A 7,320-nucleotide genomic window follows, 5' to 3' on the forward strand; every position below is an offset into this window, starting at 1 on the left:
CAACTTGCATGCAAGTTTGTTAGCTTATTTGTTAGCAATTTATTTGCTTAATTTTGCCACAGAATTCATACTTTATATGTATAACAATACTTATCATCAAAGTTTATAATACTTTCGATGCGAAAAAGTTATTTTTAATGGTTTATACAATTATTGTATTTTGCCATATAAGAGAAACGATTAATTTTGTATGAAGACTGCAAGTATGTTGAAAAAACGGCCTAATTGAAATTTTATCGTACAATTTCAATCAAATAATAACTGAAATGAAAGTTCACAGTCTATTTTGCATGCTTGGTGGATTAGATTACAAAAAAGATTGATGAATTGTACTTTAAATTTCACGTAAATATCAATAAAATCAATTTTCTATACAACTTTGGCGACCTGTAGCTCAAAATTGTGACGTGCTGGAACATTTCTGGGAATGGCATCAGATTCAGCAACCCCAAATCTACTAGAGACACATAATTTGATCCTTGAGACACGCAAAAATGTCATTTTTGTTACGCTGTGTAAGCAATCAAAAAGAAAGAAAAAGTATTTGGTAATTTTCGACTGAATACTTATTGCCAAATTGACTTTATGACACTACCCCGAACACCATTATCTCGAAAGCCATTACCCTGAATGGGTCATTAGGTTATATAGGTTCAGTTTCAGTGTTAACACGGTAAAACATGACGAAAAATATTCTATTTTATAAAAGCTGACAATATCGTGTGTTGACAAAATCGGGCCAGTACTGTACTCTGTATCTTGATAGGCCAGGTTTGCTGCTGACAAGCAATTTCTCGGCCTTTCTTGATGCATGGAAAATTTCGGAAAGAAATCGTCAAAGAAACAACTTTATTTTGATCGCAGTACGCACAGGTCCGTCCCACTTAGGTTCAGATTGGGTACCACTTCTAGTACTGAATTTGGTCCCTTGATACTGCAAAAGGTACCCGAGTTTGACAGATCGGCACGGCATGCTAGATTTTGTTCTATTGCTTTATGTGAATGCATGTGCATGATAAATTGTAGTAGGCTGTGACCGCGAGTGCAAATGTTTTCATTTTTGGAAGGCCCGCATAGCAAAATACAGTTTGTCTTACTTTAAGAACAATAAACATCTTGTAACGGTTACTGTTAATGTAACAGAAATAGTTGCTTTTATGTATAACCATTTGGACTTCAAAGCTGTTCACCATTTCAAACAGTAAGATTAACCCATACCCATCAGTAACAATATATGAACTGCTCTGATATTGTTAAATTATATGGGAATGGATTCAAGCAAGTTATGGTGAAAATATATCGCCACCATTTGGTAAATTGTTTTTGTTTAAATTTGTGCAACACACTCACACATTTGCATTTGACAATATTAAACTACATTTTAACAGTTCTACAAATTGTTACATTTTGTTTGTGTTTGTAGGCGACATTTAATCTAGCGTTGATTGTAGAAAAAAACCGCCGTCGAAGGAAAATTGTCAGGCTGTATTGTTTACTTCTTATTCTACTATTAAAAGTGTTCAAAGTTGGCAATTAATTTATAAAAGTCGAGTTAGACTGAAATTAAGTTTACAAAACAGCAACTCACATCAAAAAATGACAACTGCGATCGACCCAGCAAGTACATCTCTTTCGCTAATCTGTTGGATGTTTGGTTCAAACCCAATTCCCGTACACGCAAACAAATTTTATTGTATAATCTACCGAATCCATAGTAGAATAAAGAACTGCAGCAACGATTTTCAACCGACTACAAAAATCTGTTAAGTTTACTATAATCTGGTGAAAATCACTGAGCAGTGCAGTAAATTTGACTATGTCTATGGTAGCATCCACTACAAAGCATTGTATTTAAATCCGTGACACCCACCGTACAACACAGTGTGGTCAAAAGTATGATGCTAAACTTCTCAAATCAAGAATGTTTCTAGACAAAAATACTACAAATCTGGTTAAATCAATCAACAGAAGAAATTTTCTTGTGTAGTGATGTTGACTATGTTTTGGTAGAGTTAACAGATTAATGTAGTCGGTTGAAAATCGTTGGTGCAATTCTTAATTTTACCATGGATTTAGTAGTTTCTACAATAAAATTCATTTCAGTGTAGGAACTGCGCACCAAAATCGATACCGCTTGCCGGATGGAGGAGGAATTCTCGCGGAACATTACTAAAGGACCTATGTACAAATGAGAGATTCTCTTCTCTCTCGTTCTCTTTCGATTATAACAGTGGAATACTAAAGATTTTGGGAAGTTTTTCACTATAGATCGAAAGTCAATTTCCTTGACTAACGTTTCATACAAAAAACGCAACAAAAGAGGTTAATGTGACACAGTTATTAATGAAAGAGAAAGTAATCAAAGAGAGCCTCTCAATGTTAGATAGGTCCTTTAGTAATGTTCACCAAACTGCAGAATGAAAAAGAAGCCAAGAAGCGGCATCAAATGACCCGGCTCTACATGGACAACGGTTTGCTGGTGTGGAACGGAAAATGGTGCCAACGGGAAGAAGTAGTATTTCCAGGAACTGCCCCGCTTCGAACATATTATGAACACCCTGGTCGCTCAGCCGATCATTGGCGACGCTGTGTCCTCGCAGCTGACGTTCATCATCAAGGTTTCGGGAACGGTCAACTTCCAGGACAATTCTACCAAACCCTGCCAGAAGACATTCACGGTTACAGCCCAGGGCGACAAGTGGAAGATTGCGAGTGATTGCAGCGCTTCTTCCGGTTGCTCGATGCCATCTTTTAAAGGAATCGATCAATACATGGATGCTTTGGAAGGCGATATTCCGTGAGTTTCAGAAAGAATGGAAGAATATCCTTGAGGTGATATTTAACTTTAATTGAATCATAACAGGGCTGGTAGCGGGTCTGGTTTTCTATTTTAATTCGATTCTTTAAAAAGTGCAAAGATTAAGAGGTTAATTACGTCACTATTCATCAGATTCTGTTACATAACAGTATAGGATAGGGAAAACATACAATAAAGCACCGTAATTCAATAATTATGCATACGTTATTCATTTCCCTTAGAAACATATGGTTCAAATATATCAACACTATTTGACTTACATTAATTTTGCCGGAAAATGAACAGTATATCTACCTTCTGTAAAACTGTTGATGAGAAATTTTGTTCGAGAAAATCGACGTTTTCAAAAGGTTACATAACTTAACCGCCTATTCCCCACATTGTGATTTTCCTATTTACCGTTTGTCGAATTGTTAAAAACGTTTCGGGTATGGTGGATATATTGTTATTTTTCATTGTAACCAAAATCATTCAGATATTGTTGCAAATTGTTGTGGACCTTTCGGGATACTGTACCGATATAGTTCTTGTTTATGCGGGGGTGTTTATTTCGATTTTTGTCTGCGATTCCGCTGATGATTCGGCTGGAGCTATGCCACCCGGATGGTAGCGTACCCAGGTGTTCAGTTAGGGATCGGTCAGAAGTCGAGGGTTCTGTCGCTGAATGGATAGTGAATATTGCTGGCGTGAATTGGCCGACGTTTATGAACGATGTGTTTTCGTTGACTTTTGTTCTCGGTACTGCGAATCAGCTAGTTGTTTCAAGCTTTGTAAGGAATTGCCTGAAGGTTACGGGCAACCCATGATTTCTAAGAATCAATCCGGTGAGTTTGTTCCATTAGGATAAGAATCGAATTCCTGCTAAAATTTTCATTCAGATTCCAACGATACATATTTTCCTTCATAAACTATTTTGTACGCCTACCGAATCTTTCCTTTTATCGTGATGTATTTGCTTTAGTTTTTAATTTTGATATTTTTGTGTGGTGTAACGCGGCTTTCAATGGGCGCGGCCGTTCTTTTTTTTCAACCGGTTGATTTTGTTTTTTTGTATTATTATTAGCAGAAAAACAGACCTGTGTTATCCTCGAGTTTTCAGTCCAAACGTGTTTTTTCTGACTATCCTAGAGTGCCGTACTGGCGGATTTTTATTTTTTGAGCAACGGCTTTATATTTTCATGTTTTACGCGATTTTTTAACCAGTTGACCCTAAAGGTATCGGTATTGCTTTTTACTGGCTATTGTGCAGAAACAAATACCACACAATCGACATGCATCACGCGTACTACTATGTATGCAATAAATAAACTATTGTTTTCTCTTTTGATTGCCGGCATTCAAAAGATTAAATTTGAAAAAAAAAACTTAAACAACAAATGCTCACGGTCTATCGCCATCTTTTTAGGCGAATCCTGACCATATACCTCTGCCAACCTCCAATTCCGTAGCACTTATGAGGGTGTCGCTGAGTCGGTGGCATCTCACGTAAGTGCTACAACGACGTATCCTTCTCCTATCCCAAGTTACGGTAAAGATGGGCGTGGCCGGGAATAACGATAGTCATGCTTTTAGTATTCTTGTTTATGATTTGAACAAGGTAGGTCTTGTTCCTGAAAGCAGTCATGATGAGATTACTAAAAAAACAAATAAACATGAATACTGCTAAAATACAATCTACGAAGTATACCGTAGCTACGCTAACGCTAACGCTATTACCTTATTGTTGTGACCGGTGGTTCCCAAGCTTTTCTTTTGGCTTCTATGCTTCATTACGTTCGTTGAAAGACTGACTCGTTTTATTCTTCATCGTGACATTTCTCTTTCTCAAAGCCTTCTATGCTCATTTTCATTCCTTAGTTCATCATCGATATAATATATACCTAGCTCTATCCTTCTCAACATTTCTTCCCATCTCTACTCTTAATATGTAATCAAACATTTTGTTATCCATTTATATTAAGATAACTTTGCATATAACTTATAACATATTGACTTTCTAGCGATTAGATATTTAATAGAAGCGTGACCAGCATTATTCAACATCATACTATTTTTTATTGAAAATATCTGATAAAATCGTATTTCCAAAAGACTTTTCTGTTCAACGTCCATTACCATTAAAGAATAGTCTACTTTATATTGAAACATTTTTTTTTTAGTTTCTTTGATCTTCATCTTACATTAAACTATATTTGCAGTAAATCAGGTTACAAACTTTGCCTATTTGCTTCAATGGCAATAATTCATCATGATCATTAGAGCCCCAGCAAATGTGCTACAAGCTGTACTGTTACTGGCATTAGATAATAAGTTCTTCTTTAGGTGAAATTGTTTTGAGGGCTCTGCTGCTAACCAATCTTGAATTCTAAAATATCATTAAATTTCTGCAAAGATTTGCATGGCCCAATGCACCACAGAATGCTCTATAAACATCTTACTGATTTTATCATATTAGGACACACCACCAGCAATACAAGCGATAAGTATACATTGTTCGATGTTAGTCATAACTATCGAACACAAAATTGATTGAACAACCGAAACACACACATACAAACAAACCATAGAAGAATTAGTATCGCACGATTTTTGAATGATTTAAATATTTAACTTGTCAAAACGTGCTTCCGGTACACAAATTGATTGAACAAACTCCGATCTATCGTCTTTACTTTTCCCAAAGCATTTAATCATTTCGATTCAAAAAAAAATCTTTCCAAGTATTTCAAACTGCTCAAACAAATATTTGCTTAACGATTCCATTTATTTCTCTATCTCTACATAAACAGGTAATGGTCATATCTATGTTTCTATCATATAAGCTAGGATCCTTGCAATTGAGCGTTTAAAACATTTTCCACACTGAAAATTTCATTATTAATTCAGCTCAAGCAATATATTCACTGGAAAAATGTTAAGTGCTAAACATGCTAAAATTTTGCATCGCTTATTCAATTGATTTCATTACTGTGCTTGGCTGTTTTTTAATTCTTTTATTTTGCCAATATTTCAATATTCTTTCAACTGAACGATTGTGACATCCTAATGAAAAAATCAGTGATAATAATTTTCAGTGCGCATCGTACCTTCGTGCTGTGCGTACACGAATTCTCTCTGCTCTTGGAAGTTTTCTTAAAAACTACCTAAAGCAATAAAACAGTACTTTTCAGTGCTAAAATTAAAAACGGTACTTTTCAGTGCTACTAAAACAGTACTTTTCAGTACTATTTTTTCTACTATTGATCCCTTTACGATCCTTGTTTGGACCTGTTCGAAATGCGGGTTTCCAGGGGAAGAAAACTGTCCTTTTAGCAGGTTGAATGTTCTCCAGCTTTTAAGCTGAAATTTATTGAATTTCATTATGAAGTATGAAGGTTACACTAATATTACAGACTTACATTAAGTATTCCTTCCGCTTTCTGTGAAACCGCGAGTTAATCTTGCTTAATTGGTTCGAATACGATTTCAAATCAAACCTAGTCATGATCAAAGAGAGTGCAAATGCATAATTCAATCGTACTAACAAATTTTGTCATCACCAAGTTGTTTTGAGCCAAGCACTTCAGATTTAGGCTTAACAACTTGTGTTATTACTTACACATATACTGGAAAAGATAATTCAATTCTATAGCGCTCGACTGCCTGTTTTGGGTTGCCTACGAATTTGGGTTACTACCGTAATAAATCGTGTATACTGGTCAAATCCTAGAATTCAGTGGTACTAATTTAGAAGCGGTGGTATTAGAGGATCAGAGTTTACAATTTTACCCGCCGACTGCAAGAGATCACTAAAGGAATGCAAATTATTGGCTTCTGATAGCGATTCTATAGCATCGAAGAATATCTAATGGCGAACTAAACTGACCAGTATACACACGCATCTATCTCTCCCCGATTGTCCATTGTTCTCGTCTTGCTGCTGATGGTTCATGCAGGGGAGCGTTCGGGACTCACGTTACGTTTCGGTTGTAGAGACCGGTATGCAACATTCTCCCTCCCGTGTAGTTCCGGCGTCTCCCTCTGGAGCCTGCTCATGGACACGAACGTCCAATAGCGCCAGCTTAACCGCTGGTCTGGTGAAAATGCCATCTTTGGTGCGCACGACTGCGCTGCGTACTTGTCCGTCGTGTCCACGCTTCACCTCGATGATCCGTCCTCTCAGCCACCCATTCCGTTTATTCTCGTCCACCACTAACACCAAATCATCAAGTGCCAGTGGTTTGACTGGCCGAAACCACTTGGTACGCCTGGTTATTGTTGGTAGATACTCATGTACCCAGCGCTTCCAGAAATGATCTACTAAACACTGCGTTAGTTTCCAGCTATCACGTAGTGTAGCCCCTCCAATTGCACAGACTGATCTCGGCTGAACGACCCCTTGAACGCCGTACAGGAGGAAATGATTTGGTGTCAAGGCTTCCTGTTCCGTGTCGTCCAGTGGAATGTAGGTTAGCGGTCGTGAATTCACAATGGATTCCGCCTCCAGCACAACGGTTTCTAAC

At 37.1% G+C, this 7,320-nt stretch overlaps 1 pseudogene; it reads left to right on the top strand.

Moving 5' to 3' along the window:
- Positions 1–2,398: 2,398 nt before the first annotated feature.
- On the top strand, positions 2,399–2,755 carry LOC110675251 (annotated as a pseudogene).
- The last annotated feature ends 4,565 nt before the right edge of the window (positions 2,756–7,320 follow it).

Source organism: Aedes aegypti, chromosome 2 (assembly GCF_002204515.2).
Source record: "Aedes aegypti strain LVP_AGWG chromosome 2, AaegL5.0 Primary Assembly, whole genome shotgun sequence".
Taxonomy (NCBI): domain Eukaryota; kingdom Metazoa; phylum Arthropoda; class Insecta; order Diptera; family Culicidae; genus Aedes; species Aedes aegypti.